The sequence below is a fragment of the Hyperolius riggenbachi genome, chromosome 10 (genome assembly GCF_040937935.1).
Source record: "Hyperolius riggenbachi isolate aHypRig1 chromosome 10, aHypRig1.pri, whole genome shotgun sequence".
In the NCBI taxonomy this organism is placed as follows: domain Eukaryota; kingdom Metazoa; phylum Chordata; class Amphibia; order Anura; family Hyperoliidae; genus Hyperolius; species Hyperolius riggenbachi.
The window spans coordinates 283188162-283203448 of record NC_090655.1 but is presented as its reverse complement, the minus strand read 5'-3'; the positions used below and the strand labels follow the sequence as shown (position 1 = coordinate 283203448).

Here is a 15287-nt window from a genome sequence, read left to right as displayed (position 1 = left end):
TGGCCGGACGTTTCTAGAACTGGCCGATTTGACGTCGGCCAAAGTCCAAAATGCTGTAAATTTCTGACATTGGCCGGCCAGTTCTAGAAACGGCCAAAGTCAGTCGGCCAAAGTCCAAAATGCAAAAATCTCCACTTCGCGTTGTGACCAGCCAGGACCCGAAGTGGACAGACTTCGGGTTCTGGTCCAGTGGCGTAACAGTATGCCCTGCAGCCCCTGGCGGCCTCCCCCCTGGGGCCCACACGGGTCCGTTTTGTGGGGGCTGGAGGGGTGGCAGCATGAGGGGAAAGCCTTGGCCACAGTCGGCGGGGAGAGGGGAAGTTCCCCCCCTCTCCCTCACCTTGGGGCTCTCCCCTCCAGCTAGTTACAGTGTGTGGGCAGCGGCGGGCAGATACATACCTTCTTCCGTGCGTTCCATCGCAGACTTCTCGCTCTAGCGGCTGATGTCACTTCTGGAAGTGACGTCAGCCGCTAGAGCGAGAAGTCTGCGATGGAACGCACGGAAGGTATGTATCTGCCCGCCGCTGCCCACACACTGTAACTAGCTGGAGGGGAGCGCAAAGGGGAGAGCCCCGAGGTGAGGGAGAGGGGGGGAACTTCCCCTCTCCCCTCCGACTGTGGCCAAGGCTTTCCCCTCATGCTGCCACCCCTCCAGCCCCCACAAAACGGACCTGAGCGGGCCCCGGGGGGGCGCTCTGAAATTCTGCAGGGGGCCCGGTGGGGCCTAGTTACACCCCTGTTCTGGTCGTAACAGTACTGATACATAGGGGTGATAAGGGGGGAAAAATCATTTGTCACCTTGCTGCTAATGGTCCACAGCATCCCAGAAAAGTGGAGTCAGAGTCAGATTACAGTGCACACCATCTTTCAGAGGGAACGCTGTTCTAGCATGATTCCGAATGGCAGAGTCTATTACTGGTTTCCCCCCTCACAGCTGTGTGAAAGCTGTGCAACCGCAGCATGTCTGTGTGTGAGGAGCTCCTTCTCTGCAGAGTCTGGCTCAATCAGAGCAGCATATTATTGGCTGGCAGCTATTACCTAGCAATGGATAAACAGTGTGTTTTATGGCCGGGAGAGGAAAGAGGCTTGTGCTGTGTGCAGATCTGCAAGGAGATTGCAGGTTGGATCAGGTTTCCACAGGCTGCAGTGTGAAGTTCATTGAGCAAATGAGCCGGCTCTAAGAGCCGATGCTTTGATGTGAACATTACCTCCTCCGACTCTCTGCACAGAGAATCAGGCCGGGCTGCTGCTGGAAGCGGAACAATAACACAGGATACAGAGCGGAGGACAGCACTTTCAAATAGGTGAGCTTTGGGACTTGGCCGGCCACGTTTAGTCAGAACGCGTTCTGGCCGGACAAAGCCCGAAATTAGGCAGCATTTCGTGTATTGGCTGCTTCAGGCAGCCACTTCGCGTTGTGACCGGCCAGAACCCGAAGTGGCCAGACTTCGGGTTCTGGCCGTAACATATATACTAAATAACATCTCTGCTGTAAGAATAAAGCCTGATGTGTAGCCGTGTCACTAATAGAGATGGTCAAGGAGATGGAAATAATTCTGCACGGATGCTGATTTATGCAAATGTATGCACTCCCTTTGCTGATGAAATCAAATAATTTGATATGTTGTTAAAATTTGGTTTGGTGACTATGAATTAAATGGTACCTGAGAAGGATGAAAAGAAAAGTGTTATACATACCTGGGGCTTCCTCCAGCCCCCTCCAGGCTAATCAGTCCCTCGCTGTCCTCCTCCACCACCTGGATCTTCTGCTATGAGTCCTGGTAATTCAGCCAGTCAGCGCAGTCAGGCCACATGCCGCTTCCACAGCCAGCAGCATTCTGCACCTGCGCAATAGTGCTGAGCAGGTGTAGTACGCTCCCGGCGGTGGAGTGTGTGCATGCGCACTACGCCCGACTGGCTCAAGTACCTGGACTCATAGCAGAAGATCCAGGTGGCGGAGGAGAACAGCAAGGGACTGATTAGCCTGAAGGGGGCTGGAGGAAGCCCCAGGTATGTATAAAACTTTAATTTCATCTGTCTCAGGTTTACTTTGTTACACAGTAGTACTATACTCTACATATGCACTCCCCACAGAGCTGCAGGGAATCCACTGAGAATGTTGTGCACATTGAACACAGAGGAGTTGTCTGTCACCCATAAACCTGGTCCAGATTGTGCATGAAGAATGTGTAATAGAGGAAGAATCTCCTTATTCCCCTGCAGAGTACCTGCACATCACTCTTACATGTACCCACAGTTACATTGCCTAGGGCATGATCCATGTTCAGATGTGTAATAGAGGAAGAATCCCCTTATTCCCCTGCAGAGTACCTGCACATCACTCTTAGGCTCAACACACACCATACAATCTTGGTTGTTCAATCTTACCACTTTCATGTAGTATAAGAGCTTATCTAATCAATCATACTAGGTATTTTCAATCTGTTAGCCCTTATACTACATAGATTTGGTAAATCTGTACAACCAAGATTGTATGGTGTGTGTTGAGCTTTACATGCACCCACAGTTACATTGCCTAGGGCCTGATAGATGTTCTTTGTTCCGGTCTGTACCTTTTACAAGTACTCTTACAAAGACTAGTTTTAGTCTATGACTAAAGGGAATAAATATGGCAGTCTCCATATCCTTCTCACTTCAGTTGTCTTTTGAAATTCCTAAGCGTTGGCAATTAAGAGACGAATTTCATGTTACATACTTTCATTCAACAAGATTGTAATATGCAAATTAGAGGAGTCGGAGTCGGTGGATTTTTGTACCGACTCCACAGCCCTGGATGATCCTACAGTGTTCTCACCAAAAAAATGTTTCCAGCCGAGTGGCATGAAAAAGTAGCCGGGTGGCATGAAAAAGTAGCCGGGTGGCGTGCGAGGGGGTAATGCGGGGCCAGTGCAACTCTGCTTACAGAATAAAAGGAGGATGAGGAGGCAAGCCGATGTACCTGCTAAGTACACACAATGCAATTTTCTGACAGATTTACTGTCCGATCCACAATTTCCAACATGTCTGATTTCCGATTTCCTGTTCCCTTCTATAGGAAATCGTGCAGAAATCAGATCGGACATGTTGGGAATAATCGATCTGACAGTAAATCTGTCAGGAAATTGCATTGTGTGTACCGAGCATCAGGAAGAGATTGTTGCAGATTAAGGTGCCCAGGTCCCTTTTTAAGCAGACCTGAACTCAGAACTTCCTCTATGCTCTAAAAGATACGCAACAGCATCATAACCTATAAAGAAAAGCATGTCTTTGTTACAGCTGATACAAATCCTGCAATAAATCTGCACTGTGTCTACTTCCTGCTTTCATGGAAGCAGACAATGTTAACATTCAGTGCTTTTCAAATGAGCTTCTCTTCCCTTTCTGAAATGGCAGTCATGTGACACAGAAAGAGATCAGATTACACAGGCACTTCTCTCTAAATCAGGGGTCCCCAACCTTTTTGAGCCCGGGGCCCACTATCCCGACCAAAATTGTCTCTGGGGCCCGTGTGGGGGCGGGGGGGGGGGGGAGTGGGCGTGGCTAGTGTCAGCGGCAGCAGCCCCCCTTTTTTCCCAGATTCCACAGTATAGCAAGTACAGTTTCCACAGTATAGCAAGTACAGTTACCCCAGTATAGCAAGTACAGTTAGCCCAGTATAGCAAGTACAGTTACCGCAGTATAGCAAGTACAGTTAGCCTAGTATAGCAAGTATAGTTAGCCCAGTATAGCAAGTACAGTTACCCCAGTATAGCAAGTACAGTTAGCCTAGTATAGCAAGTATAGTTAGCCCAGAATAGCAAGTATAGTTAGCCCAGTATAGCAAGTACAGTTAGCCTAGTATAGCAAGTACAGTTAGCCCAGTATAGCAAGTACAGTTACCCCAGTATAGCAAGTACAGTTACCCCAGTATAGCAAGTATAGCTACCCCAGTATAGCCAGTAGCTACCCCAGTATAGCAAGTACAGTTAGCCCAGTATAGCAAGTATAGCTACCCCAGTATAGCCAGTAGTTACCCCAGTATAGCAAGTATAGTTACCCCAGTATAGCAAGTACAGTTAGCCTAGTATAGCAAGTACAGTTACCCCAGTATAGCTAGTACAGTTACCACACTATAGCAAGTACAGTTACCACAGTATAGACAGTACAGTTACCCCAGTATAGCAAGTATAGCTACCCCAGTATAGCAAGTAGTTACCCCAGTATAGCAAGTATAGTTACCCCAGTATAGCAAGTAGTTACCCCAGTATAGCAAGTATAGTTACCCCAGTATAGCAAGTACAGTTAGCCCAGTATAGCAAGTACAGTTACCACACTATAGCAAGTACAGTTAGCCTAGTATAGCAAGTACAGTTAGCCCAGTATAGCAAGTACAGTTACCACACTATAGCAAGTACAGTTAGCCTAGTATAGCAAGTATAGTTACCCCAGTATAGCTAGTACAGTTACCACACTATAGCAAGTACAGTTAGCCTAGTATAGCAAGTATAGCTACCCTAGTATAGCAAGTACAGTTAGCCAAGTATAGCAAGTACAGTTAGCCAAGTATAGCAAGTACAGTTACCACAGTATAGCAAGTACAGTTACCACACTATAGCAAGTACAGTTAGCCTAGTATAGCAAGTACAGTTAGCCCAGTATAGCAAGTACAGTTACCACACTATAGCAAGTACAGTTAGCCTAGTATAGCAAGTATAGCTACCCCAGTATAGCCAGTAGTTACCCCAGTATAGCAAGTACAGTTACCACAGTATAGCCAGTACAGTTAGCCTAGTATAGCAAGTACAGTTACCACAGTATAGCAAGTACAGTTAGCCCAGTATAGCAAGTACAGTTACCCCAGTATAGCAAGTACAGTTACCCCAGTATAGCCAGTACAGTTACCCCAGTATAGCCAGTACAGTTACCCCAGTATAGCCAGTACAGTTAGCCCAGTATAGCAAGTACAGTTACCCCAGTATAGCAAGTATAGCTACCCCAGTATAGCCAGTAGTTACCCCAGTATAGCAAGTACAGTTACCACACTATAGCAAGTACAGTTAGCCTAGTATAGCAAGTATAGTTACCCCAGTATAGCAAGTACAGTTACCACAGTATAGCCAGTACAGTTAGCCTAGTATAGCAAGTATAGTTACCCCAGTATAGCAAGTACAGTTACCACAGTATAGCAAGTACAGTTAGCCCAGTATAGCAAGTACAGTTACCACACTATAGCAAGTACAGTTATCCTAGTATAGCAAGTATAGCTACCCCAGTATAGCCAGTAGCTACCCCAGTATAGCAAGTACAGTTAGCCTAGTATAGCAAGTATAGTTACCCCAGTATAGCAAGTACAGTTAGCCTAGTATAGCAAGTATAGCTACCCCAGTATAGCCAGTAGTTACCCCAGTATAGCAAGTACAGTTAGCCTAGTATAGCAAGTATAGCTACCCCAGTATAGCAAATACAGTTACCACAGTATAGCAAGTACAGTTAGCCTAGTATAGCTAGTATAGTTACCCCAGTATAGCAAGTACAGTTACCACACTATAGCAAGTACAGTTAGCCTAGTATAGCAAGTATAGTTACCCCAGTATAGCTAGTACAGTTACCACAGTATAGCAAGTACAGTCAGCCCAGTATAGCAAGTACAGTTAGCCTAGTATAGCAAGTATAGTTACCCCAGTATAGCTAGTACAGTTACCACAGTATAGTAAGTATAGTTAGCCCAGTATAGCAAGTATAGTTAGCCCAGTATAGCAAGTACAGTTAGCCCAGTATAGCAAGTACAGTTACCCCAGTATAGCAAGTATAGCTACCCCAGTATAGCCAGTAGTTACCCCAGTATAGCAAGTACAGTTACCACACTATAGCAAGTACAGTAAGCCTAGTATAGCAAGTATAGTTACCCCAGTATAGCAAGTACAGTTACCACAGTATAGCCAGTACAGTTAGCCTAGTATAGCAAGTATAGTTACCCCAGTATAGCAAGTACAGTTACCACAGTATAGCAAGTACAGTTAGCCCAGTATAGCAAGTACAGTTACCACACTATAGCAAGTACAGTTATCCTAGTATAGCAAGTATAGCTACCCCAGTATAGCCAGTAGCTACCCCAGTATAGCAAGTACAGTTAGCCTAGTATAGCAAGTATAGTTACCCCAGTATAGCAAGTACAGTTAGCCTAGTATAGCAAGTATAGCTACCCCAGTATAGCCAGTAGTTACCCCAGTATAGCAAGTACAGTTAGCCTAGTATAGCAAGTATAGCTACCCCAGTATAGCAAATACAGTTACCACAGTATAGCAAGTACAGTTAGCCTAGTATAGCAAGTATAGTTACCCCAGTATAGCAAGTACAGTTACCACACTATAGCAAGTACAGTTAGCCTAGTATAGCAAGTATAGTTACCCCAGTATAGCTAGTACAGTTACCACAGTATAGCAAGTACAGTCAGCCCAGTATAGCAAGTACAGTTAGCCTAGTATAGCAAGTATAGTTACCCCAGTATAGCTAGTACAGTTACCACAGTATAGTAAGTATAGTTAGCCCAGTATAGCAAGTATAGTTAGCCCAGTATAGCAAGTACAGTTAGCCCAGTATAGCAAGTACAGTTAGCCCAGTATAGCAAGTATAGTTAGCCCAGTATAGCCAGTAGTTACCCCAGTATAGCAAGTATAGTTATCCCAGTATAGCAAGTATAGTTAGCCCAGAATAGCAAGTATAGTTAGCCCAGAATAGCAAGTATAGTTAGCCCAGAATAGCAAGTATAGTTAGCCCAGAATAGCAAGTATAGTTAGCCCAGTATAGCAAGTATAGTTAGCCCAGTATAGCAAGTATAGTTAGCCCAGTATAGCAAGTACAGTTAGCCTAGTATAGCAAGTATAGCTACCCCAGTATAGCAAGTATAGTTACCACAGTATAGCCAGTACAGTTAGCCTAGTATAGCAAGTACAGTTACCACAGTATAGCAAGTACAGTTACCACACTATAGCAAGTACAGTTAGCCTAGTATAGCAAGTACAGTTAGCCCAGTATAGCAAGTACAGTTACCACACTATAGCAAGTACAGTTAGCCTAGTATAGCAAGTATAGCTACCCCAGTATAGCCAGTAGTTACCCCAGTATAGCAAGTACAGTTACCACAGTATAGCCAGTACAGTTAGCCTAGTATAGCAAGTACAGTTACCACGGTATAGCAAGTACAGTTAGCCCAGTATATCAAGTACAGTTACCACACTATAGCAAGTACAGTTAGCCTAGTATAGCAAGTACAGTTAGCCTAGTATAGCAAGTATAGTTACCCCAGTATAGCAAGTACAGTTACCACAGTATAGTAAGTACAGTTAGCCTAGTATAGTAAGTACAGTTACCACAGTATAGCAAGTACAGTTAGCCCAGTATAGCAAGTACAGTTACCACACTATAGCAAGTACAGTTAGCCTAGTATAGCAAGTATAGCTACCCCAGTATAGCCAGTAGCTACCCCAGTATAGCAAGTATAGTTAGCCCAGTATAGCAAGTACAGTTACCCCAGTATAGCAAGTACAGTTAGCCTAGTATAGCAAGTATAGCTACCCCAGTATAGCCAGTAGTTACCCCAGTATAGCAAGTATAGTTACCACAGTATAGCCAGTACAGTTAGCCTAGTATAGCAAGTACAGTTACCACAGTATAGCAAGTACAGTTACCACACTATAGCAAGTACAGTTAGCCTAGTATAGCAAGTACAGTTAGCCCAGTATAGCAAGTACAGTTACCACACTATAGCAAGTACAGTTAGCCTAGTATAGCAAGTATAGCTACCCCAGTATAGCCAGTAGTTACCCCAGTATAGCAAGTACAGTTACCACAGTATAGCCAGTACAGTTAGCCTAGTATAGCAAGTACAGTTACCACGGTATAACAAGTACAGTTAGCCCAGTATATCAAGTACAGTTACCACACTATAGCAAGTACAGTTAGCCTAGTATAGCAAGTATAGTTACCCCAGTATAGCAAGTACAGTTACCACAGTATAGCCAGTACAGTTAGCCCAGTATAGCAAGTACAGTTACCACACTATAGCAAGTACAGTTAGCCTAGTATAGCAAGTATAGCTACCCCAGTATAGCCAGTAGCTACCCCAGTATAGCAAGTACAGTTAGCCTAGTATAGCAAGTATAGTTACCCCAGTATAGCAAGTACAGTTAGCCTAGTATAGCAAGTATAGCTACCCCAGTATAGCCAGTAGTTACCCCAGTATAGCAAGTACAGTTAGCCTAGTATAGCAAGTATAGCTACCCCAGTATAGCAAATACAGTTACCACAGTATAGCAAGTACAGTTAGCCTAGTATAGCAAGTATAGTTACCCCAGTATAGCAAGTACAGTTAGCCTAGTATAGCAAGTATAGCTACCCCAGTATAGCAAGTATAGTTACCACAGTATAGCCAGTACAGTTAGCCTAGTATAGCAAGTACAGTTACCACAGTATAGCAAGTACAGTTACCACACTATAGCAAGTACAGTTAGCCTAGTATAGCAAGTACAGTTAGCCCAGTATAGCAAGTACAGTTACCACACTATAGCAAGTACAGTTAGCCTAGTATAGCAAGTATAGCTACCCCAGTATAGCCAGTAGTTACCCCAGTATAGCAAGTACAGTTACCACAGTATAGCCAGTACAGTTAGCCTAGTATAGCAAGTACAGTTACCACGGTATAGCAAGTACAGTTAGCCCAGTATATCAAGTACAGTTACCACACTATAGCAAGTACAGTTAGCCTAGTATAGCAAGTACAGTTAGCCTAGTATAGCAAGTACAGTTAGCCTAGTATAGCAAGTATTGTTACCCCAGTATAGCAAGTACAGTTACCACAGTATAGCAAGTACAGTTAGCCTAGTATAGTAAGTACAGTTACCACAGTATAGCAAGTACAGTTAGCCCAGTATAGCAAGTACAGTTACCACAGTATAGCCAGTACAGTTAGCCTAGTATAGCAAGTACAGTTACCACGGTATAGCAAGTACAGTTAGCCCAGTATATCAAGTACAGTTACCACACTATAGCAAGTACAGTTAGCCTAGTATAGCAAGTATAGTTACCCCAGTATAGCAAGTACAGTTACCACAGTATAGCCAGTACAGTTAGCCCAGTATAGCAAGTACAGTTACCACACTATAGCAAGTACAGTTAGCCTAGTATAGCAAGTATAGCTACCCCAGTATAGCCAGTAGCTACCCCAGTATAGCAAGTACAGTTAGCCTAGTATAGCAAGTATAGTTACCCCAGTATAGCAAGTACAGTTAGCCTAGTATAGCAAGTATAGCTACCCCAGTATAGCCAGTAGTTACCCCAGTATAGCAAGTACAGTTAGCCTAGTATAGCAAGTATAGCTACCCCAGTATAGCAAATACAGTTACCACAGTATAGCAAGTACAGTTAGCCTAGTATAGCAAGTATAGTTACCCCAGTATAGCAAGTACAGTTAGCCTAGTATAGCAAGTATAGCTACCCCAGTATAGCAAGTATAGTTACCACAGTATAGCCAGTACAGTTAGCCTAGTATAGCAAGTACAGTTACCACAGTATAGCAAGTACAGTTACCACACTATAGCAAGTACAGTTAACCTAGTATAGCAAGTACAGTTAGCCCAGTATAGCAAGTACAGTTACCACACTATAGCAAGTACAGTTAGCCTAGTATAGCAAGTATAGCTACCCCAGTATAGCCAGTAGTTACCCCAGTATAGCAAGTACAGTTACCACAGTATAGCCAGTACAGTTAGCCTAGTATAGCAAGTACAGTTACCACGGTATAGCAAGTACAGTTAGCCCAGTATATCAAGTACAGTTACCACACTATAGCAAGTACAGTTAGCCTAGTATAGCAAGTACAGTTAGCCTAGTATAGCAAGTATAGTTACCCCAGTATAGCAAGTACAGTTACCACAGTATAGCAAGTACAGTTAGCCTAGTATAGTAAGTACAGTTACCACAGTATAGCAAGTACAGTTAGCCCAGTATAGCAAGTACAGTTACCACACTATAGCAAGTACAGTTAGCCTAGTATAGCAAGTATAGCTACCCCAGTATAGCCAGTAGCTACCCCAGTATAGCAAGTATAGTTAGCCCAGTATAGCAAGTACAGTTACCCCAGTATAGCAAGTACAGTTAGCCTAGTATAGCAAGTATAGCTACCCCAGTATAGCCAGTAGTTACCCCAGTATAGCAAGTATAGTTACCACAGTATAGCCAGTACAGTTAGCCTAGTATAGCAAGTACAGTTACCACAGTATAGCAAGTACAGTTACCACACTATAGCAAGTACAGTTAGCCTAGTATAGCAAGTACAGTTAGCCCAGTATAGCAAGTACAGTTACCACACTATAGCAAGTACAGTTAGCCTAGTATAGCAAGTATAGCTACCCCAGTATAGCCAGTAGTTACCCCAGTATAGCAAGTACAGTTACCACAGTATAGCCAGTACAGTTAGCCTAGTATAGCAAGTACAGTTACCACGGTATAGCAAGTACAGTTAGCCCAGTATATCAAGTACAGTTACCACACTATAGCAAGTACAGTTAGCCTAGTATAGCAAGTATAGTTACCCCAGTATAGCAAGTACAGTTACCACAGTATAGCCAGTACAGTTAGCCCAGTATAGCAAGTACAGTTACCACACTATAGCAAGTACAGTTAGCCTAGTATAGCAAGTATAGCTACCCCAGTATAGCCAGTAGCTACCCCAGTATAGCAAGTACAGTTAGCCTAGTATAGCAAGTATAGTTAGCCCAGAATAGCAAGTATAGTTAGCCCAGTATAGCAAGTACAGTTAGCCCAGTATAGCAAGTATAGTAAGCCCAGTATAGCCAGTAGTTACCCCAGTATAGCAAGTATAGTTATCCTAGTATAGCAAGTATAGTTAGCCCAGAATAGCAAGTATAGTTAGCCCAGAATAGCAAGTATAGTTAGCCCAGAATAGCAAGTATAGTTAGCCCAGAATAGCAAGTATAGTTAGCCCAGTATAGCAAGTATAGTTAGCCCAGTATAGCAAGTATAGTTAGCCCAGTATAGCAAGTACAGTTACCCCAGTATAGCAAGTACAGTTAGCCTAGTATAGCAAGTATAGCTACCCCAGTATAGCCAGTAGTTACCCCAGTATAGCAAGTATAGTTACCACAGTATAGCCAGTACAGTTAGCCTAGTATAGCAAGTACAGTTACCACAGTATAGCAAGTACAGTTACCACACTATAGCAAGTACAGTTAGCCTAGTATAGCAAGTACAGTTAGCCCAGTATAGCAAGTACAGTTACCACACTATAGCAAGTACAGTTAGCCTAGTATAGCAAGTATAGCTACCCCAGTATAGCCAGTAGTTACCCCAGTATAGCAAGTACAGTTACCACAGTATAGCCAGTACAGTTAGCCTAGTATAGCAAGTACAGTTACCACGGTATAGCAAGTACAGTTAGCCCAGTATATCAAGTACAGTTACCACACTATAGCAAGTACAGTTAGCCTAGTATAGCAAGTACAGTTAGCCTAGTACAGCAAGTACAGTTACCACAGTATAGCAAGTACAGTTACACAGTATAGCAAGTACAGTTACAGTACAGTTAGCCCAGTATGGCAAGTATAGTTAGCCCAGTATAGCCAGTAGCTACCCCAGTATAGCCAGTACAGTTAGCCTAGTATAGCAAGTACAGTTACCACAGTATAGCAAGTACAGTTAGCCCAGTATAGCAAGTACAGTTACCACACTATAGCAAGTACAGTTAGCCTAGTATAGCAAGTATAGCTACCCCAGTATAGCCAGTAGCTACCCCAGTATAGCAAGTACAGTTAGCCTAGTATAGCAAGTATAGTTACCCCAGTATAGCAAGTACAGTTAGCCTAGTATAGCAAGTATAGCTACCCCAGTATAGCCAGTAGTTACCCCAGTATAGCAAGTACAGTTAGCCCAGTATAGCAAGTATAGTAAGCCCAGTATAGCCAGTAGTTACCCCAGTATAGCAAGTATAGTTAGCCCAGAATAGCAAGTATAGTTAGCCCAGAATAGCAAGTATAGTTAGCCCAGAATAGCAAGTATAGTTAGCCCAGAATAGCAAGTATAGTTAGCCCAGAATAGCAAGTATAGTTAGCCCAGTATAGCAAGTATAGTTAGCCCAGTATAGCAAGTATAGTTAGCCCAGTATAGCAAGTATAGTTAGCCCAGTATAGCAAGTACAGTTACCCCAGTATAGCAAGTACAGTTAGCCTAGTATAGCAAGTATAGCTACCCCAGTATAGCCAGTAGTTACCCCAGTATAGCAAGTATAGTTACCACAGTATAGCCAGTACAGTTAGCCTAGTATAGCAAGTACAGTTACCACAGTATAGCAAGTACAGTTACCACACTATAGCAAGTACAGTTAGCCTAGTATAGCAAGTACAGTTAGCCCAGTATAGCAAGTACAGTTACCACACTATAGCAAGTACAGTTAGCCTAGTATAGCAAGTATAGCTACCCCAGTATAGCCAGTAGTTACCCCAGTATAGCAAGTACAGTTACCACAGTATAGCCAGTACAGTTAGCCTAGTATAGCAAGTACAGTTACCACGGTATAGCAAGTACAGTTAGCCCAGTATATCAAGTACAGTTACCACACTATAGCAAGTACAGTTAGCCTAGTATAGCAAGTATAGTTACCCCAGTATAGCAAGTACAGTTACCACAGTATAGCAAGTACAGTTAGCCTAGTATAGCAAGTACAGTTAGCCTAGTACAGCAAGTACAGTTACCACAGTATAGCAAGTACAGTTACACAGTATAGCAAGTACAGTTACAGTACAGTTAGCCCAGTATGGCAAGTATAGTTAGCCCAGTATAGCCAGTAGCTACCCCAGTATAGCCAGTACAGTTAGCCTAGTATAGCAAGTACAGTTACCACAGTATAGCAAGTACAGTTAGCCCAGTATAGCAAGTACAGTTACCACACTATAGCAAGTACAGTTAGCCTAGTATAGCAAGTATAGCTACCCCAGTATAGCCAGTAGCTACCCCAGTATAGCAAGTACAGTTAGCCTAGTATAGCAAGTATAGTTACCCCAGTATAGCAAGTACAGTTAGCCTAGTATAGCAAGTATAGCTACCCCAGTATAGCCAGTAGTTACCCCAGTATAGCAAGTACAGTTAGCCCAGTATAGCAAGTATAGTAAGCCCAGTATAGCCAGTAGTTACCCCAGTATAGCAAGTATAGTTAGCCCAGAATAGCAAGTGTAGTTAGCCCAGAATAGCAAGTATAGTTAGCCCAGAATAGCAAGTATAGTTAGCCCAGAATAGCAAGTATAGTTAGCCCAGAATAGCAAGTATAGTTAGCCCAGTATAGCAAGTATAGTTAGCCCAGTATAGCAAGTATAGTTAGCCCAGTATAGCAAGTATAGTTAGCCCAGTATAGCAAGTACAGTTACCCCAGTATAGCAAGTACAGTTAGCCTAGTATAGCAAGTATAGCTACCCCAGTATAGCCAGTAGTTACCCCAGTATAGCAAGTATAGTTACCACAGTATAGCCAGTACAGTTAGCCTAGTATAGCAAGTACAGTTACCACAGTATAGCAAGTACAGTTACCACACTATAGCAAGTACAGTTAGCCTAGTATAGCAAGTACAGTTAGCCCAGTATAGCAAGTACAGTTACCACACTATAGCAAGTACAGTTAGCCTAGTATAGCAAGTATAGCTACCCCAGTATAGCCAGTAGTTACCCCAGTATAGCAAGTACAGTTACCACAGTATAGCCAGTACAGTTAGCCTAGTATAGCAAGTACAGTTACCACGGTATAGCAAGTACAGTTAGCCCAGTATATCAAGTACAGTTACCACACTATAGCAAGTACAGTTAGCCTAGTATAGCAAGTATAGTTACCCCAGTATAGCAAGTACAGTTACCACAGTATAGCCAGTACAGTTAGCCCAGTATAGCAAGTACAGTTACCACAGTATAGCCAGTACAGTTAGCCTAGTATAGCAAGTACAGTTACCACGGTATAGCAAGTACAGTTAGCCCAGTATATCAAGTACAGTTACCACACTATAGCAAGTACAGTTAGCCTAGTATAGCAAGTATAGTTACCCCAGTATAGCAAGTACAGTTACCACAGTATAGCAAGTACAGTTAGCCTAGTATAGCAAGTACAGTTAGCCTAGTACAGCAAGTACAGTTACCACAGTATAGCAAGTACAGTTACACAGTATAGCAAGTACAGTTACAGTACAGTTAGCCCAGTATGGCAAGTATAGTTAGCCCAGTATAGCCAGTAGTTACCTCAGTATAGCAAGTATAGTTATCCCAGTATAGCAAGTATAGTTAGCCCAGAATAGCAAGTATAGTTAGCCCAGTATAGCAAGTATAGTTAGCCCAGTATAGCAAGTATAGTTAGCCCAGAATAGCAAGTATAGTTAGCCCAGTATAGCAAGTATAGTTAGCCCAGTATAGCAAGTATAGTTAGCCCTGAATAGCAAGTATAGTTACCCCAGTATAGCAAGTATAGTTAGCCCAGTATAGCAAGTATAGTTAGCCCAGTATAGCAAGTATAGTTAGCCCAGTATAGCAAGTATAGTTAGCCCAGTATAGCAAGTATAGTTAGCCCAGAATAGCAAGTATAGTTAGCCGAGTAGCGCTGCCCCAGTGTCGCCAGTACAGTTAGCCCAGTGTAGCCTCTCCTCTCCCCCGCACAGCCCCCCCCCCCCCCCCCGTGGCCGCCGCTCCTGTTACCTTACGAGCGGGCGGTCGCTTCCTTGTATTCCCCATAGCTCCTCTCCTCTTGCAGTACCTCGTATTACAGCAGCGCTTCCCGCGCGGCTGCTGTAAGGAAGGGTAGGAAATAGGGCAGCGGCTTCCTGTAGCGGCGATCGCTGTTACCATGGGAACGCTGCCCGCCTCCTTCCCTCCTTACAGCATGCGCACAGCAAGTGCTGCTGTAATACTAGATGCTTCAAAGAGGAGAGGGGCTATGGGGAATATAAGGAAGAAAGTGGCCGCCCGCTCATAAGGTATCAGGAACGGCGGCCGCTGGGGGGAGAGGGAGAGAAGCCAGATCCGCCACGGCCCCCCAGAAATCTGCCCACGGACCCCCAGGGGGCCGCGGCCCCCAGGTTGGGGACCTCTGCTCTAAATACATACAGGGTGCATTTCTCTGGTTTCCTTCTGTCCTGTGCAAGAGTTCAGCTCCACTAAGTTCCCGCCGTGTGAAGGGGGAAAGCTACAGACGTGATACAAGCTGGGGCCTGGGGGAGACACAGCAGGAGACAGTGCACAGGACGCTGCCTTGGAGGCAGCCGTTCA

The 15287-nt window shown here is 43.9% G+C and overlaps 1 protein-coding gene across 1 annotated transcript in view; it reads left to right on the top strand.

The window, feature by feature from the left end:
* Positions 1-15287, top strand: part of LOC137537255 (zinc finger protein 850-like) — a 120052-nt gene that overhangs the window by 77215 nt on the left and 27550 nt on the right. The gene's annotated exons all lie outside the window — the stretch shown is intronic.